This window comes from Phyllobates terribilis, unplaced genomic scaffold, assembly GCF_046119375.1.
Source record: "Phyllobates terribilis strain yellow unplaced genomic scaffold, ASM4611937v1 Scaffold_3__8_contigs__length_932513732, whole genome shotgun sequence".
Classification (NCBI taxonomy): Eukaryota; Metazoa; Chordata; class Amphibia; order Anura; family Dendrobatidae; genus Phyllobates; species Phyllobates terribilis.
The window spans coordinates 769,284,429-769,309,233 of record NW_027362763.1 but is presented as its reverse complement, the minus strand read 5'-3'; positions in this window follow the sequence as shown (position 1 = coordinate 769,309,233).

The window sequence follows — 24,805 nt, the reverse complement described above, 5'->3', positions numbered from 1 at the left end:
GGGAATAGAATAGATTTTAATATTTTTTGGGCAGCACGCAGTATAAGGCAATAGTACCTGGCTGGATCGGTGTAATGCGCTATCCATACTGCGATACCTCACCCGTAAACGAATTTCAGATAAGACCGTTAATATTCTAGAATATAGAATCTATTTGAATTGTCCTTCCCATTATTAAGGAATGGGTCTCCTATACTGTTATTACATATGCAGAAATTTCAAGGGCTGCCGAATATTAGGACGCACTCCAAAACACATTTGAAGAGATGTAAAAAAAAAAAAAAAAAATTAAAAACACAGTAGGATCTTTAGTATAAAAACCTGACTCCCCAATGTAACCTCAATGTAATCACATTGTTCAGCTCCTGCACCTCCTCCTGTTCGGCCTCTATCTCCGAAATTACCACATCAGTCACAAGCTGGAAGCGCTGCAGCACTGCCTCTGCCAAGTGGCAACATGCTGTGCTGAAGATAATATGCTTATGCTTAGGTGAAAAACCACACAGCGAGGCAGAGTTATTGAAAGCTGTAACACAGCAGGCAGATCTGTGGCTCTCTCCGCTGAACATATAGCCAGGCATGGTCGTGTGTGACAATGTCCGGAACCTGGTGGTGGAGAAATGACAGCCGGATTAGATACGGTTTCCCTGTATGCCAGTCCTTTCATCCGACCTAAAGAATATGGCTGTGGAGAAATACAAGTCTCTCCGAGAAGCAACCCTGGCTAAGAAAAGAATGTGTGCAGGTTCCCGGACACTCTATGGCTACTTTTTTACTGGCTCCAGCAATCTATAAGATCCCTTCACTGGCTCCCAATTGCCCAGCGTATCCAGTTCAAACTACTAACACTGACCTACAAGGACATCCATAACCTTTCTCCTCCGTACATCTCTGAACTAATCTCTCCTGATATATTCTCTTACGTAATCTCCAGTCGAACATGCTGGAGAAGCTTGAACCTACTGCCACTCAGTATCTTCAGCTCCTTTGTGAGAAACCAATGTATTTGGCCAGCCACTCAGTCTACCAAATAAAATTCCTGAGAAGGAAATTGTGGATAGCTTGGCTACTGATATTGTGGGCACTGCTTATACCATGGCGTTGTGAAATAATTCACTGGAAATATTCCAGGCTGATTGGAGCCAAGCCAAGCTGATTCCCACATAAAAGTACCAGCAGCAACCTAAGGAGATGGTGGCCTCTATCATCATTAATAATTTGCTCGTTGACTAGGAGAACGACTACTGTTGCTGTCTACCTTGTGAATATTGTGCTGAAACTTGAGTGACCCAGGGCGTGTTCCGTCCCAGGTTCCCATTATGTCCCGGCTTCCACAATATTAACCTAGTGATGCATCAGTGAGATGTACCTTCCGTGGCCACAGTCACTTGCTTGTATAAGGTGAGGACAGCACCGGGAGAAATAGTGGCTCTCAGTCCCCAGCCGCTAAGAGGTTGCGGAAAGCTTCCGCCTCCACGAGCCTAAAAAGCAAAATTTCTAGTGCAGTCAAAAAATGTGGCAGTTTAGTAGTGTGGCCTATGGGTGGTTGCCTGCATATTTGTGATTGTGTTCAAGGGACTGGGGTAGGGACAGCTGAACGCTGCGCTGGGACAAGGACGTGGACGTGGTTGCTGATGGTGATGGTTGCAAGTGTGCATCGACAGGTGCAGGGTGGGAGGCATTTTCGCCTACATCATGGACGGAGGCTTGGCGTGCATGTACAACAGGGGAAGAGGCAGTGGTGTCACCCGTAGACACTGTTTCTGGACCCTGGCGTTCGGCCCATCAACTTCATTGTCCATCACCTTGTCTTAGCCTTCCACACCCTGGTCCTCCTCCTGACTTTCTGTCCATTGTGTCTCATCATCATCCACCTTTTGCGACAGTAATTGCACTTTCCCACCATCACCTTCGGGTGACCATGGCTGCTGAAATATTTGGCCATCACTACATGTGATCTTCTGTTGCCCTGCTTGAAGCAGGCTAGGCGAGAGACCCGAATCTATAAATGGAAAAATGAACAGCTTTTGGGGTAATCCTGGACTCTAATCTCTCCTTCAAACCACATATTCAAGCTCTTTCCACTTTCGAGCGGACCGAGCGAGAGGCCAGAATCTATAAATGGAAAGATGAACAAAACCGCTCTTCGTAGTGTCCAATGTGGGATCAGTCCTCACAGGGCACTTGGAATGGTGGGAGGAAGGAGGATCAGGGTGAGGAATATGCCGACTCCAAGTAAAAAATATTTCCCGGATCCGCACATTCCTCAACCACGGCTTTGCAAAAACACTAGTGCACGCCCTCATCATCTCCCGCCGCGACGGCTGCAACTTCCTGCTCTGTGGCCTCCTCTCTATCAATCCCTTCACTGGCTCCCCATTACCCAGAGTCTCCAGTTCAAAACCCTAACCACAAATACAAAGCCATCCACAATCAGTCTCCTCCATATATCTGTGACCTAGTCTCCCGGTACATACCTGCATGCAACCTCTGATCCTCACAAGATCTCCTTCTCTACTCCCCTCTTATCTCCTCTTCCCACAATCACATACAAGATTTCTCCCCCCTACTCTGAAACTTTCTACACAACATATCAGATTCTTGCCTACTGTTGAAACCTACTGTTGAACACCCACCTCTTCCGACAAGCCTACAACCTGCAGTAACCCTCGCTCCACCATACTGCTGCACGTCCAGCTCTACACTCACCTACTGTATCCTCACTCATCCCTTATAGACTGTTTGTGCGCCCTCACGAGCAGGGTCCTCTCTCCTCTTGTACCAGTCGCTGACCTCTTTAAACATGTAAAGCGCAATGGAATAAATGGCACTATAATAATAAACAATAATAATTATAGTACTTGTACTCTGGGTCAATTGATGGCACTTTCCTGGTGTCTGCCCCTAAATTTATGTGTTTTGGCAGCTTTTGGTCCCATTTGAAGGTGTTGTGTAAGCGTTTGGTTTTGGCACCCATTGAATCCAATGGTGTTCGGCAATGTTCGGCGAATATTCGACAATTGCAAAAACGGCGATTGTAATCTGAAACAAATATTGAAATATTCGCTCGTCTCTAAACAGAACCACCCTTAAAAAATTCTGTGGGCACGGCATGATGGTTACCCTGTTGATATGGTGGTCGAGGATGAGGAGAAGGAGGAGGGCGACATAAAATAGAAGAAATCCTGAGGCGTATATATTACCCATGTCTGGGTGTAAAGAGGTGCATGGGAATAGACCCCCAAAAAGATAACCACTGGATTTGAGTTTATGTTCGATTCTATCATTTGGTGGTGTTGATAAGTCTGGCCCAATTCAGCCCTTGTTCATTTTGATAAGTCAGCCTGTCAGTATTTTCAGTTGACAGACGGATGCACCTATCAGTTATACTGCCCCCGGTGGCACTAAAAACCATCCCTGTCAAAACGCTAGTGGCCATGACCTCCAAGGTGTAGAGAGACAGTTCATGCCACGTGTCCAGCTTAGATACCCATCAGTTGTAAGGCACAAAGAGGAATCATGGAGGATGCTAGTACAGTCGCCAAAGTAGTCCTTCAGCATCTTCCAAAACTTTTCCCTCCTTGTTAGAGTACCCCGTGTATCAGGGCCTGGGTGCTGGGAGGGTCTGAGATAACTGTCCTAGACCTTTGACAGCGTTGCCCTGCCTCTGCAGCATCAGGTTTTTGTGTCCCTCGCCTGTACTCCTTGGTTGTCCAATGAACTGTCTGTGACCTCTGACGCCAATGTTGTCAGATGGGAATTTTTTTTTTTTCTATAATTCTTCAACAAGGGCCTGAACTGAATATCTCCAAAAATTAACTCCTTCAATTCCTCCCTCTACTAACCTACCTATATCTGACTGTTACTAACCTACCTTTACCTGACTTTTACTAACCTACCTATATCTGACTTTTACTAACTAACCTATACCTGCCTTTGCAATTTCCTTTAGGTGGTGCCACCAAACTTCCACTCGGCACGCCTGTTGTCTTGGAGTCATATTTGACACACAACTTTCCTTTATTCAATGTGGAAAATCACTCACTCGCTCATGTCACCTGCACCTTAAAAACTTCTTCAGAAGTCGACCTTTTTTCACCTTTGATACTGCAAAAAATCTTACTGTCATTCTTATTCACTACTGCAACTCTCTTCTAATTGGTCACCCTCTAAACTAACTGTCTCATCTCCAATCCTTTCTGAATGCAGCAGCCAGGGTCGTATTTCTATCAAGCCGCTTCACCAACGCCTCTACCCTGTGCCAATCATTGCACTGGTTAGGTTAAACAATCACTATAGAATACAATACAAAACCATCTCTCTCACCAACCAAGCTCTCCACAGTTCTGCACTGCCCTAAATCTCATCCCTCATTTCTGTCTATCACCCCTCCCGTGTCCTCCGTTCTGCAACTGATCTAAGACTAACATCCTCCTTAATCAGAACCTCACACCTCCGTCTTCAAGACTTTGCTCGTGCCGTGCCATCTTTCTGTAATGCCCAAAATGAGTACAATGTGAGGATCATGGTAAAGGCAGTGGAACATATAGTCGGCCATGTGTGCCAGATTGCCAACAACCAAGACTTCCCTGTTCTCACCAAGAGAACGACTGTCCATGTTCTCTTCCTCCTCCTCCTTATTATCACCTAATTCGCATTGAGATGAGATGAGGCTGGGCTGAGTAGCATCACCCTGTATAGTTCCTTGCTCCGCCTGCAATGCCTCCTGTTTATTTGTGAGCAGCAAGCGTTTCAGTACACAGAGAAGCGGGATGGTGACGCTAATTATGGCGTCATCACCGCTCACCATCTTGGTGGAGTCCTCAAAGTTTTGGAGGATGGCACAGATGTCAGACATCCATGCCCATTTATCAGCTCTTATGTGCGGAGGCTGACCTGAATGCCGACGGGCGTGTTGAAGCTGGTACTCAACAACTGCCCTCTGCTGCTCAAAATCATTCCAAACATCTGCAATATTGATTTCCAATGCGTGTTCACATCGCACACCAGTAGTGATGGGCGAGCACTAAAATGCTGGTGCTCGATGCTCGGGTCGAGCAAATTGGAATGCTCGGGTGCTCGACCCGAGCAACGAGCCCAATGTAAGTCTATGGGAAACTCGAGCATTCTTCAGGCGGCTTCCCCCGGCGGTCTGCAGAGGGCCTAAAAAGTGCCCAAATTGATGGGAACAGTGCTCAGATAATATGGGAACAGCATGGGTAAGACCCCTGGAAGCATTTCTGACTCCCAGGTCACTTATGTCAACAACGTTGTCAGAGGTATTACGCCACTTTTACGGACTCACAATAAAACATGCAAAAACGAAACCAAAATGGATTTTCCTGGGAAATATTTTAAGGGACATCCTTTCCCGGGTAATGACTTGTATATAAGGCAAAATAAATAATCAAAAACAAAAATCCTCCTCCCCACCTTGGGCTATGTTCACACGTAGCGTTTTTGTTGCGTTTTTGCACTTTTGCATTGCTTTTCCGTGACAAATGCATTCACCGGGAAATGTCATTTTCACATTTTACAACCTTATCTAGCCATGTGGTGTGTGAGACATGATCACACACATCCTGTTTCATTTATGAAGGAGGGACTCTGAAAGTCACAAAGCCTATTTTATAGGGCCATCAGGCGGCCTTTACTATTTTTAAAGGGCCAGCTGTCGACCCTCACTATTCTTAGAGAGCCATCAGCCGGCTATGCTTTGTTGTTCCCATTACTAAAGAGTGGGTCTCCTATACTGTTATTGCATATGCAGTGAGTGGCAGGGCTGCCCAAAATTTGGATGCACCCCAATATCCCTTTGAAAATTTGGATGCACCCCAATACCCCTTTGAAGAGACTTAGAGGAGGGCCTCCTGAAAACAATGTTCCCATTATTATGAAGTGGGTCTCCCATAGTGTTGGCCTATGCAGTGAATGCAAGGGCTGCCAAAAATTGGGAGGCACTCCAATGCCCCTTGGAAGAGACGTAGAGGGCCTCATGAAAAAATGTTCCCACCATTAGGAAGTGGGTCTCCCATAGTGGTGGCCTATGCAGTGAATGCAAGGGCTGCTAAAAATTGGGAGGCACTCCAATGCACCTTGGAAAAGACGGGGAGGAGGGCCTCATAAAAAAAATTCCCATTAGAAAGGAGCGGGTCTTTCATACTTGTAATGCCCATGCACTAAGTGTATGGGCTGACAAACATTTATCCCTGGGGGGTATACATGAACATGCGGTATAAAACATTTTTTTTACGGACATTAAATACCCTTTAAAAAAAATTATGTGGGTGTTGCATCACGGACCACGGTCACCCTGGTGATATGGTGGTGGAGGATGAGGATGAGGAGAAGGAAGAGGACAAGAGCAAATAGCCAAAATCAGGAAGCGTATACCCATGTGTGGGTGTGAAAAGGTGCATGGGAATACACCTCCCAAAAAAAGACACTGGATTTGAGTTTGTTACGCTGCTATCATTCGGTGGTGTTGAGAAGTCTGGCCCAATCCAGCCCTTGTTCATTTTTATAAGAGTCAGCCTGTCAGCATTTTCAGTTGACAGGCGGATGTGCTTATCAGTTCCACCAGGGGCACTAAAAACCCACTCTGATAAAACACTAGCGGCAGGGCAGGCCAGAACCTTCAAGGCATAGAGAGCCAGCTCATGCCATGTATCCAGCTTGGATACCCTATAATTATAAGGCACAGAGAAATCACGGAGGACGTTGGTACGGTCGGCAAGGTACTCCCTCAGCATCTTCCCAAACTTTGCACTCCTTGTGAGAGTACCCCACGCCTCAGGGCCTGTGCGATGGGAGGGGCTGAGAAAACTCTTCCAGAAATTTTACAGTGTTCCCCTGCCTCTGCTGGATTTAAGTTGTGTCTCTCTCGCCTGTACTCCTTGGTTGTCCAACAAACTGTGGTCTCTGCCGCCAGAGTTTTCAGATGGGAATTTTTTAAATATTTCCGCAACAAAGGCCTTCTGGTACTGCCCCATTTTTGTAGACCTGTCCGTCTCAGGAATAAGAGATAGAAAGTTCTCCTTGTAGCGTGGGTCTAGAAGTGTCACCAACCAGTAATGACTGTCACCCAAAATTTTGAGAATGAGAGGGTCACGGGAAAGGCAGCGTAACATAAACTCAGCCATGCGTGCCATACTGCTAATAGGCAAGACTTCCGTGTCCTCATCAAGAGGGCAACTGACCATGCTCTCCTCCTCCTCCTCTTCCCTGTCCTCAGGCCATCCACGCTGAACAGACAGTATGACAGTTGTGCAGGTAGTACCGTCTATAGCGCATGAAACTAGCTCCTGTTCTTCCTCCTCCTCATCTTCCTCATTGTCACCCAATTCACATTGGGATGAGATGCAGTGCTTCCAGCTTCTGACTGATGTGGTCATTTCGGAGATGGAGATGGAGGCTGAAGAGGAGGAGGAGGATGAGGTGCAGGAGCTGTAGACTGTGGGGGCAACCCTGATTGACCTGGAGCCTGCAATCCTCGGCGTCGGGAGGATGTGTTCCGTCACAAGGTCCGACTGGGTCCCGGCTTCCACTATGTTAACCCAGTGTGCCGTCAGCGAGATGTACCATCCCTGCCCACAAGCACTTGTCCACATTTTAGGTGGACTTTCTCAGTAACTGCATTGTTGAGGACACAGCTAATGTTGTGGGACACGTGCTTGTGTAATGCGGGGACGGCATACCGGAAGAAATAGTGGCGACAGGGGACCGAGCACCGAGGGACGGCCGCCGCCATCAGGTTGCGCAAAGCTTCCATCTCCACGAGCCTAAAAGGCAACATTTCGAGCGCAAGCAGTCGTGAAATGAGGGAATTTAGTAGTGTGGCCTGTGGAGCGTTAGCTGCATATTTGCACTTGCGTTCCAAGGACTGGGGCATGGACAACTGAATGCTGCGCTGGGACAAGGACGTTCTTGCTGATGGTGCTAGTTGAGAGTGTGCAACGACAGGTGCAGGGCAGGAGGCAGCTTCGCATGCACTATGGACAAGGGATTGGCTTGCATGCACAACAGCGGAAGAAGCAATGGTGTCACCCGCAGACACTGTTCCTGGACCCTGGGGTTCGGCCCACAAAGTCGGGTGTTTTGCTGTCATGTGCCTGAGCATGCTGGTGGTGGTCAGGCTGGTAGTTTTAGTGCTCTTGCTCATGCTGGCCTGGCAGATGTTGCAAATGGCCTTTTTGAGGTTATCTAAACAGTCTTTAAAAAAGAACCAGACTCAGAAAGACCTTTCAGTTGTGCTTGCACTTTCCCGTCGTCACCTTCGGGTGACCATGGCTACTGAAATATTTGGGCATTGCTACATGTCTATTGTTGTCCTGCTTGAAGCAGGCCAGGCGATAGTCCCGAATCTATAAATGAAAAAGTGAACAGCTCTTGGGGTAACCCTGGACTCTAATCTCTCCTTCAAACCACATATCCAAGCTCTTTCCACTTCTGAGAGGACCGAGCGAGAGACCAGAATCTATAAATAGAAAGATGAACAAAACAGCTCTTTGTAATGTCCAAGTGTGGGATCAGTTGTCTCAGGTCACTAGGAATGGTGGGAGGAAGGAGGATCAAGGTGAAGAATATGCCAACTCCAAGTAAAAACAAATCTCACAGATCTGCACATTCCTCAACCACGAATCTACAAAAACTAGTGCATGCCCTCATCATCTCCCACCTTGACGACTGCAACCTCCTGCTCTGTGGCCTCCCTTCTAATACTCTTGCACCCCTCCAATCTATCCTAAACTCTGTTGCCTGACAAATCCGCCTGTCCCCCCGCTATTCCCCAGCCTCTCCTCTCTGTTAATCCCTTCACTGGCTCCCCATTGCTCAGAGACTTCAGTTCAAAACCCCAACCTTGGCATGCAATCTGTCTCCTTCATACATCTGTGACTTAGTCTCCCGGTACTTACCTGCCTTCAACTGTGGCACCCCAGGGGTCTTGGTTACCACAGTAATAGAAATATTACGCCTGAGAGCAAGTGGGAGGTTCCCTGGTCAGGAGCCCTTGAACATGCAACACCTCCTGTCCCAGACCAGATAGGGGAGGAACCTGCCCTATATAAACTGGGTCTGGGGCGGGGTTAGAGAGAACAGAGAGAGAACAGGGAAAGCAACAGCTAGGAGCTCTGTTGGAGCAGGAGCTGAGTGCCAGGGACTGGAAGCAGATATTGCTCGTCCTGGCTAAAGACACTATGACCGGACAACGTAGTCTGAGTCTGTGGGGATCTCTAAGTCCAGCAGTAGAGACCAGCCGGCAGGGGATTTCAGGTCCTCTGGCCATAGAAGCCCGGAGGCTCAGTCACGAGCAAGGGACCAGCACCGCCATCGAGGAGCGGAGGCTATCAGAAGGCCCCAAGTCACCAGCCATACGGGTGAACACCACACGGTATACTCAGGGACGTGGGCTACTTCCACTCGCTTACAGCAAGGTAGCCAGGAAGAGTGCAGACAGACGGGGAGGGCCTACAACTCCACCTGGCCAGGGGAACTCCTGTTTGTTCACAGACTGACCAGGCCTCTTATGCTAGCCAGTACTCCCGGGAGGGTCTGCTTTATCATCATCAGTAAAGACCCTGAACTGCACTGCAAAGACTCTGAGTCGTTCCTGCTTCACCAGTGCACCATCACTCCCATCATCCACACTCACTGCCCTGAGGCTATACTCCTCCCGTGGGGAGTTGTCCCATCCTCTGCTGCGCACGCAACACCAGCCTCAGCGGTCTGCCTCGCAGCGGCGGTACACCCTGATCGCAATCCACGGGTGGCGTAGTCGGATATTAAATCATAAAAAACCCTATAAAAGACTGCCACTGGTTTGACCACCCTGAGCCACGGAGACTACAACCCCCAGAGACCCGGCTCCGGGTAACCCACACGCGTGCACACACGGCCCAGGGGGCGCGTCACAACCTCCGATCCTCACAAGATCTCCTTCTCTTCTCCCCTCTTATCTCCTCTTCCCACAATCGCATACAAGATTTCTCCCATGCATCCCCCCTACTCTGGAACTCTCTACCACACACATTTCTGACTCTCACCTACTGTTGAAACCTTCAAAAGGCACCTGAAGACCCACCTCTTCCGACAAACATACAACCTGCAGTAACCCTCGCTCCACCATACCGCTGCACGACCAGTTCTATCCTCACCTACTGTATCCTCACTAGTGTTGAGCGAGTATGTTCTATTAACCCTTTCATCGAGTATGCTCGGGCCGAGCTCCGAGTAGTTACAGCTGCTCGGTGATATGGTTGAATCGCTCCCGTGTGCATGATTTGCAACTGTTTGACAGTTTTATTACATGTGAGGAATGTCTATTTCTTACACATTCCTCTCATGTAATAAAGCTGTCAAACAGTTGCAAATCATGCACACGGGAGTGATTCAACCATATCACCGAGCAGCTGTAACTACTCGGAGCTTGGCCCGAGTATACTCAGACAGAACATACTCGCTCAACCCTAATCCTCACCCATCCCTTGTAGACTGTGAACCCTCGCGGGCGGGTCCTCTCCTCTCCTGTACCAGTTGCTGTCACAATTTTGTTCAAGATTATTGTAATTGTTTTGCGATGTATTTGTATACCCCTTTTTCACATGTAAAGCGCCATGGAATAAATGGGGCTAAAGTAATAATAATAATGTGTTCCGTCCCTTGCCACACACCATTCCCATTTTAAATGGAGTTTAATATTTGTCAAAATGTCTGTATTATTACCGCAGTAATATAGGATCACGTCTGATGACCACAGTTTTAGGCAGTGACCTGGGAGTCAAAGATTCTTCCAGGAGTCTTCCCCATGCTGTTCCCATGTCTTTTCAGCACTGTATGGATGTGTCTGATTATGTCTCACACACCACATGGCCAGATAAGGTAGTAAAATGTTAAAATAACATTTACCGGTGAATGTATTTTCCACCATTGAAAGCAATGCAAAAGTGCAAAAACGCATCAAAACATAGCCCAAGGTGTGGAGGAGCATTTTTGTTTTTGGTTATTTATTTTACCTTATATACAAGTCATTACCCTGGAAAGGATGTTCCTTAACATTTTTCCCAGGAAAATCCATTTTGGTTTGGTTTTTGTATGTTTTATGCCCATAAAAGTGGCATAATACTCTGACAACATTGTTCACAGCAGTGATCTGGGAGTCAGAGATGCTTCTAGGGGTCTTTCCCATGCTGTTCCCATGCCATTTCAGCACTGTTCCTATTGATTTAGGCAGTTTTTAGGCCCTCTGCAGACCTCTGGGGTAGGGGGGCAGCCAGAAAAATGCTTGAGTTTCATATAGACTTACATTGGGCTCGTTGCTCGAGTCGCGCACTCGAGCATTCCTATTTGCTCGACTCGATCAATGAGTACTCGAGCATTTTAGTGCTCGCTCATCACTAGTAAAAATGTAATTATTCTTTCTTTACCGCCCAATGGTATAAAATTCTGTGAGACACATGTTGTTTCAACATACTCACTGCACCACTAGATGAATTCATTGGGGGGGTGTAGTTTGCAGTTTGTAAAATGTGGTCACTTATGGGGGGGGTTTCTGCTGTTCTGGCACATCGGGGTCTCTGCCTAAGTGACATGGCACCCTCAACCATTCCAGCAAAATCTGAATTACAATATGGTGCTTCTTCCCTTCTGAGCTTTGCAATTTGCCTCAAATATAGTTTTCGACCACATACTGTATGTGATATCAGTGTACTCAGGAGAAATGGCACAACAAATTTTGGAGTCCATTTTCTCCTGCTACCTTTATAGAAATTAAACAATTTGAAGCTAAAAGAACATTTTTGTGGAAAAAATGTTATTTTTTCATTTTCACAGTTCACATTGTAAAATTTTGTGTAGCACCTGTAGGTTCAAGGAGCTCACCACACATCTAGATAAATTCCTTGGTCTAGTTTCCAAAATGGGGTCACTTGTAGGGGTTTCCACTGTTTAGGCACATCAGGGGCACTCCAAACATGACATGACACCTGCAGAACATTCCATCACAGTCTGCGTTCCAAAACGTCACTCCTTTCTTTCTGAGCCCTGCTGTGCGCCAAAACAGTATTTTTCCCCCACATATGGGGTATCTGCATACTCAAGAGAAATTGCACAGCAACTTTTTGGGTCCATTTTCTCCTGTCATCCTTGTGAAAATAAAAAATTTGGGGCTAAAAGAACATTTTTGTGGGAAAAGTTAGATTTTTTCATTTTCACGGCTCTACTTTCTAAACATCTGTGAAGCATCTGGAGGTTCAAGGTGCCTGCCAAACATCTAGATAGATTCCTTGAGGGGTCTAGTTTCCAAACTGGCGTCACTTGTGGGGGGGTTTCCACTTATAAAGCACATCAGGAGCTCTCCAAATGCAACATGCCGTCCGATCTCGATTTGCATTCAAAAAGTGCTCCATCACTTCTGAGTCCTGTCATGCGCCTAAACAGTAGTTTTCCGCCACATATAGGGTATCAGTGTGCTTAGGAGAATATGCACAATAAATGTTGTTGTCCATTTTCTCCTGTTAATCTTGTGAAAATAAAACAATTGGAATGAAAAACATTTTTGTGGGAAGAATGTGATTTTTTATTTTCACGGCTCAATGTTATAAATGTCTGTGAAGCATCTGGGGGTTCAAGGTGCTCACCACACATCTAGATATATTCCTTGAGTGGTATAGTTTCCAAAATGGCATCAATAGTGGGGAGTTTCCACTGTTTGGGCACATCAGGGGCTCTCCAAACCCGACATGGCGCCCGCTAACAATTCTAGACAATTTTGCATTCAAAAAGTCAAACGGTGCACTTCCTTTCCAAGCCCTGCCATGCACCAAAACAAAAGTTTTCGCACACATATGGGGACATATGACTCTAGTTTAAGGGCATAAGAATTACAAGTTTTAAAATTGCAACATTTTTGTAAATTTCAGATATTTTCACAATTAGACACAAGTCATATCGAACTAATTTTTACCACCATCATGAAGTACAATATGTCACGAAAAAAACATCTCAGACTCACTGGGATCCGTTAAAGCGTTCCAGAGTTATTACCACATAAAGTGACACTTGTCAGAATTGTAAAATCTGGCCTGGTCATGAACGTGAAAACAGGCTTGGGGATAAAGTTAAGCATTTCACTTGTTGCCTTGCTTGTTTTACTTACCATTAGCTTTGCTCCTGTGTATATTATAAGCAATACTTCACTGCTTTAAAGTCTATGGTAATTTTGATAATATTGCCCTGTGACCATGGAAACATAAGCAATTATGTGAACTCATTATCCTGATGTCCTTGATGACACAGGTATTACTTGACCCCACTGAGTGCGCCGACACCTGTGTCCTCTGTGACTCATGTATACACCATGGCCATTTATGACTATGACTATGACTATGTACAGTAATTTTCTTCTAAATAGAGTAAATAAGATTTATGATTTACTATAGTTTTTATTTTTGTCTTTAGTCTATAGTATATGTTTTGTCATCAGTACTGTTTAGTATTAGTGTTTATGCATCTATTTATATAAAATAAATCTATGTAAAAGCATTTTCTACATAGCAAACAAAAGAAATCTTGATCAAAAGAAATCTTGTCTTTTGGTTTGTTCAGCTTTTCGATTGATTCGTATAAATGTACACAGGATTAACACAAAGAACTATAAGCTCATTCAAACTTTATAAAAGAGATGATTTTCATGTGGCAGTAAGCAGGTTCAATCATAACTAAAGAACATTGCATTGCCTAACTACCACAAAAGAAAGTTATGGGCGCAAAAATAATAAAATAAAAATTGCTGGTTGGTTATTTTCTGTCTAATTGTGTTAGGCTCACCAGTTGAGGTGTATCCTCTAAGCCCCAGGTCTGGGTGTGCACATGGACCCCAGGCATTTATGCAGCAAAATGGACAGCACTGTGACGATGGTGGATGTGGACCCACTGTGCCACTGGCCGGGTTTACCATGGAGGGGCGCAGCTAAGTGTATACCTGGTCTTTCCTATAGCCTTTCATGGTGAGCATAAGCTGGGCCGCCAGTAGTCAGCAGGTGCCACTCCAGGGCAGTCCCCGGAGTACAGCAGCTGACCTGTGGGTCAGGGCACAGATACAAAGCACAGGGGGTGAAGACAGAGACGTGATCAGACAATCCGAGGTCGGGGCGCGCATCACAGGTTCTAAATATGAAGCCGGGGTCAGGAACAGAGAGATCAGAAAGAACAAGGAAACAAGCCGGGTCGGTAACAGGAGAGTAAGCACAATAATGCATCTTGACAGGAACTTAGTAACAAACTGCAGCTAGGACCTAAACTCAGGCAAGGTGTGGAGAGAGGAGCTGCCTAATACATCCACTGCTGGCAGGGGATAGGCCAGGGAAGCAAAACTCTGCAGCATACAGTAGTTTTAAATTCCTGCAGTGTCTGACCGCACCTCCCTATAGCCGAGTAGAGACTATCCAGTAACAGAAGGATGTAGCAGTGCAGAAAGTGCTGCACAAGGCAGCTAAGCAAGATGGTCTGACATTGGGAGGAGCAGAGCGGTGCACGCAGTGAGTAGGACAGCACTTACAAACCATTCGAGTCACTGGCATGACAGTTCCCTCTCTGCTGCATCTTCTCCTCTTTTGGCCATACCGACAGAGAAACCTCTCAAGAATGGTAGGGGCACAGATATTCTCAGCAGGCTCCTAAGATCTCTCCTCAGGACCAAAGGCCTTCTGTAGAATTGCTGTATACATCAAAAGAAATTGGACGATCGCAAGTTCACGTCTTGGGAGGGGACTAACAAATACAATAAAAAGTTAAAAAAATATTTTAAAAAATATAAGTATAAAAGCTTAAATCAACCCTCTTTTCCCCATTATCTACACCAAAATGGTATCAATATAAAAAGTTCAGGGAACAAAAAACAAGCCCTCACACAAAATTCAAAACACTACGGTTCTCAAAAAATTGCAACACAAGCGAGTTTTTTTTTTTTTCCAAAATTTCCAATTTCCAAAAATGTTTTCATTATTTAAATAAATAAACTATGCAGGTTTGGCATTGCCATGATTGTACTCTCTTGGAGTATCATATTGCCAGGACATTTTTACTGTATAATGAATGCTGTAAATAAACCCCATGAAAAAAAACAATTAGAAAACTGCACTTTTTTTGGGCTATTTTAGCCAGTATTTTTTTCTTACTTTCCAACAAATCACATGATAAAATGAATGGTGTCTTTCTAAAGGTCAACTCGTCCCGTAAAAGAGAGCACTTCCCTGGAAGAAGGCTTTGGTGCCGAAACGCGCTTAGGTGTCCCTGGTACCACAAACCAACTCTGGTAATATGATTAATTATGTTACGTACTAATAGATACTTTGGTTCAGTGTCTTTTACACCATATCTTGACTGGGAATTTACTTCTATATAGGATACTGATTATATTCACTATGGAATATTATTCTATTACACTACTCATATAATTATGTTCTTATAACTTGTATCTTATGATCACTTTATTGTTTTTCTCTTTTTGATTTATCTGAACCAATTGTAATGTATTATACAGTATATCTATTTACCCTTTGCTGACATGGTACCTTTATTTGGCTGTCTATGTACTTTTTTAATGGTTTTCAATAAAATGTATTTTATGTATTCCTCTTAAGATTATGTGGTTTCTCTACACCAAATTCTTTCTATATGATATATGCTATGATGGTGTACAATCTTGTACAATTGTCCTTTATGATGAGTATTATATAAACTTTATTGAATATTATATACGAGATATACACACTTTTTGATACTCATACAATTTGCTGATCTATGTTTCTTTCTACTTTAGCCTATGAAACTTCATGATGTGACTATAAAAAGTCCTTTTTCTTTTTTTCTTAAATGTCCTAGAGTGAATGTAGCCCTGACATCATGAGGAAATGTCAAACTTAGACAATTATCTCTCGCTAGCAGATTACTATGGAAAGAGAACACAGGATCATTCAGTAAAGCAAAGTTAAGACAGGAGAGTTAATTGAGCTGCTGTCCAAAAAAAAAATCAGTGTGCCGCATTATAGAACAGCAATCGCTGTCCTTGGTGCTGAACACTTCAATGAACCTCTAATTGTACCCAGGAAATATAATTTCTTACTAAACATTTACAAAGGTCTCTGTCATTATCATGTTAAATGGAGAGGTTGCCTTGACAATCAGTGAAAGGATGTAAAAGTACCACACAGGAAAAACAGCAGTGTCTTCTGAAGAATGAGTCCTAAAAGGGGCTCATATTACTAGGATACATATCAATATTTCAAATGGCCTTAAATGGTCACTGTACACGTTTAGGAGAAACTTTGCAATATACCTTATTACAGAAATATGCTACGCTCTCCATTTATGAGCCACTTCTCCTCCCTTCTCTAATTACTCACTCTGAAAATAAGCTAAAATCCGTTCTACTCAAGGAAAAGATGGACCAGCTCACTTAAGGATCAAATTACAACTCTCCATTGAAGTCTATGCAGAACTAAAGAGTAGAATGACAGAAAACTGCACAGACTGTTTCTTTCTGCTCAGTGTTTTATCTCATCCCTCTTCTGGATTCATGACTTGACTACACTGCTCAGTACTGCTGTATTTCATATGTAGGAAGACGTATTCCCAGTGGATTTTCTGATCTGATCTAATACTGGAGATGCCAGGGGTGCTGAAGTAAGGGGAAGTCACTCACACTGCTGTCCACCTTGTCTATCTGATATAATACTGGAGATACCGGGATTTCTGAGGTAAGAAGAGGCTGTTCACACTGGTGTCCACCTTGTCTATCTAATCTAATACTGGAGATATCAGGATTGCTGAGGTAAGAAGAGCCTGCTCACACTGCTGTCCGCCTTGTCTATCTGATATAATAGTGGAGATACCGGGATTTCTGAGGCAAGAAGAGGCTGCTCACACTGGTGTCCACCTTGTCTTTCTGATCTAATACTGGAGATATCAGGATTGCTGAGGTAAGAAGAGCCTGCTCACACTGCTGTCCACCTTGTCTATCTGATCTAATACTGGAGATATCAAGATTGCTGAGGTAAGAAGAGGCTGCTCACACTGCTGTCCACCTTGTCTATCTAAATCTGATCTAATACTGGAGATATCAGGATTGCTGAGGTAAGAAGAGGCTGCTTACACTGCTGTACACTCTATCTATCTGATCTAATACTGGAGATACCAGGATTGCTGAGGTAAGAAGAGGCTGCTCACACTTAATCCACCTCTTCAACTTCTGACCCAGCTGCTCCACTCCTCGCGCCTGCCAGGTACTTTCCAGTGATGTAGAATTGTAGTTCTAATGATGACTCATACAGGGAAAATTGACCTCCTGTTTTTACATAGAGCTTAGAAGGATTCAGCTAGTCTGTTTTTAATCACGTGATTTCATCAACTTAATGGAAAATATTAGATTTAGCTGGGTAGAAAGGTAAAATGAGCAATTGTAAGTACACAGTGCTATTTAATATAACTGCAACAAATTAAGAGGATAAAAATTTTGATGGGAGGAGTGCGTCTTTAACTATTTTTTAATATTTACACTAAAACATCTTCATGTTTTAGCGTAAAAGTACTTTTTAATACTTTTTATATTATTTCAAGTATATATACACTGCTCAAAAAAATAAAGGGAACACTCAAATAACACATCCTAGATCTGAATGAATGAAATATTCTCATTGAATACTTTGTTCTGTACAAAGTTGAATGTGCTGACAACAAAATCACACAAAAATCATCAATGGAAATCAAATTTATTAACCGATGGAGGCCTGGATTTGGAGTCACCCCCAAAATTAAAGTGGAAAAACACACTACAGGCTGATCCAACTTTGATGTAATGTCCTTAAAACAAGTCAAAATGAGGCTCAGTATTGTGTGTGGCTTCCACGTGCCAGTATGACCTCCCTACAACGCCTGGGCATGCTCCTGATGAGGTTGCTGATGGTCTCCTGTGGGATCTCCTCCCAGACCTGGACTAAAGCATCCGCCAACTCCTGGATAGTCTGTGGTGCAACGTGACATTGGTGGATCTTTAAACAGGATTTTCTGCAGCAATGAAACAGCTACCTTAAACCAACCTTTTCTCTTGGTATTTATGCTGCCCCATGTTTATTGCACAGCCAATGCAAGTACTAAACACTTATAATTCCCAGAACCTGTACTCTGTGTAAGGATTGTGGACTGTGCTGCAATGTTTCTACCCCTGAAGACACCAATTTCATAATGTGTATTGCTCCATGCGTCTTTGTATATATATATTGCGTCATGTGAATTGTGCAGTACTGCTATAAGTACTAAGAGTAATTTATAATGTAGGATGTGATAATGTAAGACATAATGTATAGGTAGTATAGGGATAGATAGTTGACAGTAGTTTAGTTAATGACATTAGGGTAAGATAATGTTAATGTTTGGGACTAACCCATAGGGGTAGGGCATAAGTGTTAGGGAAAGTGACTGCTTCCTGTAGTTAGTTAGAGGGTTTGGAGAGTGAAGAGAGCAGTACTGCCATGAGGTGATCCAGAATAAAACGAGACATAAGAACAGGGATAGTAAGATCCTGAGGAAAAGTGACTGATTAGTCATAGTGGCCTTCTGGAGAAGGGTCAATGGAGAGGATGCTGAGTCACGAAACCCCAGAGCTTGCAACACCGAAGGTAATGGGCCTAAACAGGACTGAGTTTTATGGGACTAGTGGGAGTCCTGAGCAGTAGATGCAGGGCGCCAGTAGTGGAATAAATAGGACGTGGAACTGTTGCGTGAGTAGAGAGACTCGCTGATCAGGACTGTGGCGTTGATGCTTGGTTGTGGGGACGTAGGGCGAAACAGTGTGCATCGCTAGTCCTGGAGTAGACTGCTGAGGAAGGATACGTGTGAAGGAGAATGCTTTGTACTGCAAAGGAAACATCCATAAGACTTTGTACCCGCTATCCCTTGTACATAACTGTCATCAAGTTATCGTTTAGTAAAGGCTTTATTGTTGAACAATGGTTTGCATTGTTGAACTGTGGAACCTATGGTCCTGGCCAGCCCAAACCACCAAACAGAGGCATATTTGGAGGATGGGGGCAGACGAGGCATCTGTCCCCAGAGTCGGCAACTCTCTGAGCCGGTTGTCAAGCTGACAGCTGGCTCAGAGAAGGTTCATTGTGCCGGTTCCCATTGATCAATTATACTCGCATCTTTCAGAGTACCATTGAAGCAGGTTATGTGATCACACTGCTGACGTCACTCGCCAGCGCTACAGAGGCGCGACAAACATTAAGTGCTCCAGTGGAGCTGAAAACACCAAAGATTTAGTGTAGCGGGTGGGTGGGGAAGATTTAGTGTAATGGGGTGGGGAAGATTTAGTGTAACGGGGACGAAGGTGGGGAAGATTTAATGTAACAAGGGTGGGGAAGATTTAATGTACCAAGGGTGGGGAAGATTTAGTGCTGTAGGGGTGGGGAAGATTTAGTGTAATAAGGAGGTGGGGAAGATTTAGTGTAACGGAGGGGAAGGTGGGGAAGATTTAGTGTAATGGAGGGTGGGGAAGATTTTAGGACACAGTTTGGGGAGCAAGGAAGGGACAGGTGGAGACACAATATGGGGAGCGGAAGAAATTTGAAAACACAGTATAAGGAGCAATAGAGGAGATAGGGAGCACATATGAGGAAATATTATTGGGGGATGGGTGCAGACACAGTATGATGAGTGGGGGAATGGGTGAAGATGCAGTATGAGGAGCGAGGGAGGAATGTATGAGAAAACAGTATGAGGGGGATAGGTGCAGACACAGTATGGTGAGTGGGGCGATTGGTCACAGAATGAGGAGGATGGGTGAGGACGCAGTATGGGAAATGAAGGGGGTAATGTATGCTGACATACAGTACAGACCAAAAGTTTGGACACACCTTCTCATTTCAAGATTTTTCTGTATTTTCATGACTATGAAAATTGTACATTCACACTGAAGGTATCAAAACTATGAATTAACACATGTGGAATTATATACTTAACAAAAAAGTGTGAAACAACTGAAAATATGTCTTATATTCTTTGTTCTTCAAAGTAGCCACCTTTTGCTTTGATGACTGCTTTGCATACTCTTGGCATTCTCTTGATGAGCTTCAAGAGGTAGTCACCGGAAATGGTTTTCACTTCACAGGTCTGCCCTGTCAGGTTTAATAAGTGGGATTTCTTGCCTAATAAATGGGGTTGAGACCATCAGTTGTGTTGTGCAGAAATCTGGTGGATACACAGCTGATAGTCCTACTGAATAGACTGTTAGCTGCTTTTTTCTTGCCATAATACAAATTCTAAGTAAAGAAAAACGAGTGGCCATCATTACTTTAAGAAATGAAGGTCAGTCAGTCCGAAAAATTGGGCAAACTTTGAAAGTGTCCCAAAGTGCAGTTGCAAAAACCATCAAGCGCTACAAAGAAACTGGCTCACATGAGGACCGCCCCAGGAAAGGAAGACCAAGAGTCACCTCTGCTTCTGAGGATAAGTTTATCCGAGTCACCAGCCTCAGATATCATAGGTTAACAGCAGCTCAGATTAGAAACCAGGTCAATGCCACACAGAGTTCTTGCAGCAGACACATCTCTACAACAGCTGTTAAGAGGAGACTTTGTGCAGCAGGCCTTCATGGTAAAATAGCTGCTAGGAAACCACTGCTAAGGACAGGCAACAAGCAGAAGAGACTTGTTTCACCAGAAAAGGTGAACGGATGGACTCTACATGCCTGGTTCCCACCGTGAAGCATGGAGGAGTAGGTGTGATGGTGTGGGGGTGCTTTGCAGGTGACACTGTTGGGGATTTATTCAAAATTGAAGGCATACTGAACCAGCATGGCTACCACAGCATCTTGCAGCGGCATGCTATTCCATCGGGTTTGCGTTTAGTTGGACCATCATTTATTTTTCAACAGGACAATGACCCCAAACACTCCTCTGGGCTGTGTAAGGGCTATTTGACCAAGAAGGAGAGTGATGGGGTGCTACGCCAGATGACCTGGCCTCCACAGTCACCAGACCTGAACCCAATCGAGATGGTTTGGGGTGAGCTGGACCGCAGAGTGAAGGCAAGATTGTTGGAAGCCTATTTCCGGTGACTACCTCTTGAAGCTCATCAAGAGAATGCCAAGAGTGTGCAAAGCAGTCATCAAAGCAAAAGGTGGCTACTTTGAAGAACCTAGAATATAAGACATATTTTCAGTTGTTTCACACTTTTTTGTTAAGTATATAATTCCACATGTGTTGATTCATAGTTTTGATGCCTTCAGTGTGAATGTACAATTTTCATAGTCATGAAAATACAGAAAAATCTTTAAAGGAGAAGGTGTGTCCAAACTTTTGGTCTGTACTGTAGTTTGGGGAGCGAAGGAGGGGATGGGTGCAGACACATTAAGGTGTGGGGGGGATGGGTGCAGGCAGTAAGGTGAGTGGGGGATGGGTGCAGACACAATATGGTGAGTGGGGGGGAAGCGTGCAAACACAGTATGATGAGTGGGGGGATGGGTACACACAGAGTGTGAGTAGTGAGGGGGAATGTATGCAGACACAGTATTGGAAAGAGGGTGATGGGCTGGGTGCGGACACAGTATGGGGAGTCAGGGGGATGTGTGAGGAGGCAGTATAGAGAGCGAGGGGGTAAATATATGAGGCGAAAGTATGGTTAGCAGGGGGTAGGTGAGAGGAGACAGTATGAGAAAGGAGGGGGAAAGATGTGAGGATACTATTGAGGGGAATAGTTTCAGGAGACAGTACAAAGGGGAGAAAAGTGTGAATAGGCACAGAATAGAGACTGAGTAGTGTAGGGGGGAGTTCCATGGTGGGACAGTGTAAAAGCACAGCCAGGATCGCACATTAAGCCAAGGAGAGGGAGTGTGATGAGGGGGCACAGTATAGAGACTGGACCATATAGGGGAGACCCTGTGTGAGAGGATAATGTGAAGAGGGGGCCCAGTTTGGAAAGGAGAGGGCAGAGTGGAGGGCATGTACCATAAGAGGGACAGTGTGTGGGTCATATTTTGTGCAGGGAATATAGTGAGTGGCAATTACATTATTTAGTCAGGGGCTCAGCATAGGGCAGAAATATTTATTCAGTAGCATTATAATGACACTGTTATTTTTAAAGACATCATGTCGAGATGTGCTGTAGAAGATCGGAGAAGATAAAAGTCTGAAGAGACGAGTTGTGAATGTGAAAAGTCATCATCGCGACTTGACAAGATGAAAAGAAAGAGAATAACTCCGATCAGAGACAACGTCATCTATAAGGTACATGAATGTAAATTTTTTTTGTGATACTGACTAATGCTGTCAGGATTCTCTGGAGCTGGCGATTTGCATACATGCGATCACGTGCTGACTAGAAATGCGTGGCCTTACTCAATGAAAATAAATTGAGCGAGGCCGGACACATCAAGTAGGAATGTGACCAGAAGTATACAAATTTCATAATTGTGTTCACATGACCGTTCACTCTTGCCACCGGCAAGGGAGAATCCTAAAAGTGTGCAGTGCAGGTGCTGTGAGAATTCAGAAGCTTGCAATCAACTAGGGTGACTGCATACTTTCATCTCAAACCTGGACAATGCCTTTAATTATAAAATGAAGCCCTGTCACATGCCAATCCTAACAGTGTGTAATATATTCACTGTCAGGATTCAGCTCTACTTGCAGGTTCCAGCAGTCATCACATGGCCACTTCACTCATATGCAATTTTCATACTTACAGTCACGTGACAACTTGCTTTTCTTCCTGCTTCTCTTAGTTTTTCACTGAACATTGAGAGAATTAGGAAGAGCAGCTAGTCGGCATGTGACTTTGAGTGTGCAAATCGCATATGTGCTTGGGTGAGGCGCCAAACTGAATTCTTGCCCCGGGTGTGAGAGGGGGATGTTTTGACATTGGTGCAGTATTGGACTCCGGCCACAAGAGGTCTCTGTTGCCTCTGAAAGGGACTCTATGGTGGACTTGATGGTCTTTTAGTCAGTGAAAGCAGGAAGTAGACAGAGGAGGGAAATCGTGGTGTTGCATCATAAAGCTCTGTGTGTGCAGTGTGCTGGGAGCTGGAGCAGAACTTTGAGGAAAGGTGTAACTTTGCCTGTGACTCCTGCCAGAGAGGAAGAATCACTTTGGGGGGACGACTACGGTTGGATGCAGAGTTGGATTCCCCCCAAGGCAACTGCTGTGACGTGAATGGCCTTCTGCTAGTCTCTCATACTGAAACTGCGCTCCTGTGACAACCCTAGGATTCACTCCTCGGTCTTCCAGCTAAGTGGCTGATTAGACGATCAGACAGCCTCTTCAGAGATCAGTTAATGGCCAATAAGTCCTGAGCTCAGGCCCCACCACAGGGATCCCGGTGGGAGCGTGCAAGCAGACTATAGAGAGAGAGTTTGGTGCCAAACATAGATTCTCAGTTAGAGACATTGTTTGCTAATAGGGCTGTGTGAACCTTAGCTAGATACTCCCCTCAGTGAGTGAGCTTGTGTATAGATAGAATAACAGTATAGTAACCTTAGAGAATTGTTATGTTTGTGAATCTCTGCACTGCACCACTGCATGGGCCACCTCTTGCACCCATCAGACTATATCCTTGCTTTGAGTAACACTCAGTTACCGCATTAGGCGGAAACCACTGGTTAGGCAAATTATAGTTTATCTTTTAGTACATCCTGGTCCTGTCAGTTGTGCAGCGCAGGGGTCCTAGTTGTCCTGAGCTAGGTGTGTGTGAAGTTTAACGGTGTTCCTTTCTTGCGTTGACGGGGCAACCCAGTTTCTGTTCCTAGTAAAAATTCCCTAACAAATTGTCTGTTAGTATCTTTTGTCCTGTATTCTGAGAGAGACGTCCACGGTATACGGTCTACACGGGTGCCAGAAAACTTAGATAAACCTCTGCCACCAGCTACCAGCAGCCTGCACGTGTGTAAGGCCCTCACAGCATAAATCCCCACACCCAGCCAGGACCCACACTTTCATGTAGCGCGCCGGGTAAAGGGAGACAAGTGCCTCGCCCGCGGCTACCACCCCTTGCCGCACTACATCTGTATAACACATTATTGCAACATAGTCTCCAAGACTTCTCCCCTATGCCTTACTCATATGCGCAGCCAATATTCTATTCCTGTATAATAACTTGCTAATTTTACTTTACCCTTTTCAGCACTTGTTTAATTAAAACCACTAAACTGGTAATTAACTCGTTTGTAGTTATGAGGTTGTATACAACATCTGGTATATTTCATGTCATTGAGGATGGGGACTGAAACCCCCAGTCACATAAAAAGCCCTGGATTCATATAAAGGGCACTTTCAAAGATTGAGGATAATTACATAGTTACAAAGTCATTGAGGCTGAAAGGAGACATCAAATTCAATTTCATATACAACTCCTCCATAATGGAGAACACAATTTCCTAGTCTTCATTACAATATAGCGTCTGAATATTCTTCCTTTTATGCTTAAAGAAGCCCCGCTGACAAGTGTCCTTTTTATTTCCAGACTGTTTCCTAGCAATGGTTCTGTTCATTACATTTCTGATATCCATGATAATCTTTGCACAGCTTCAATCTTTCTAAATTCATCATTTGCCATCAAAAACCACCGATCAGTTGCATGATGTGCTTGCAAACATGAAGCAGTCACTAATCAGGTCAATCTACGATGCCTTTTAATCTATGGTCAAGCGAGGGTACACATCATCTACCTGCTGTTAATAACAGGTACCCAGTAATTCCAGAAATTAAATAGAGGTTAGAAATTTATCCTGCACATGGATTTAACAGAGATTCAGCTGTC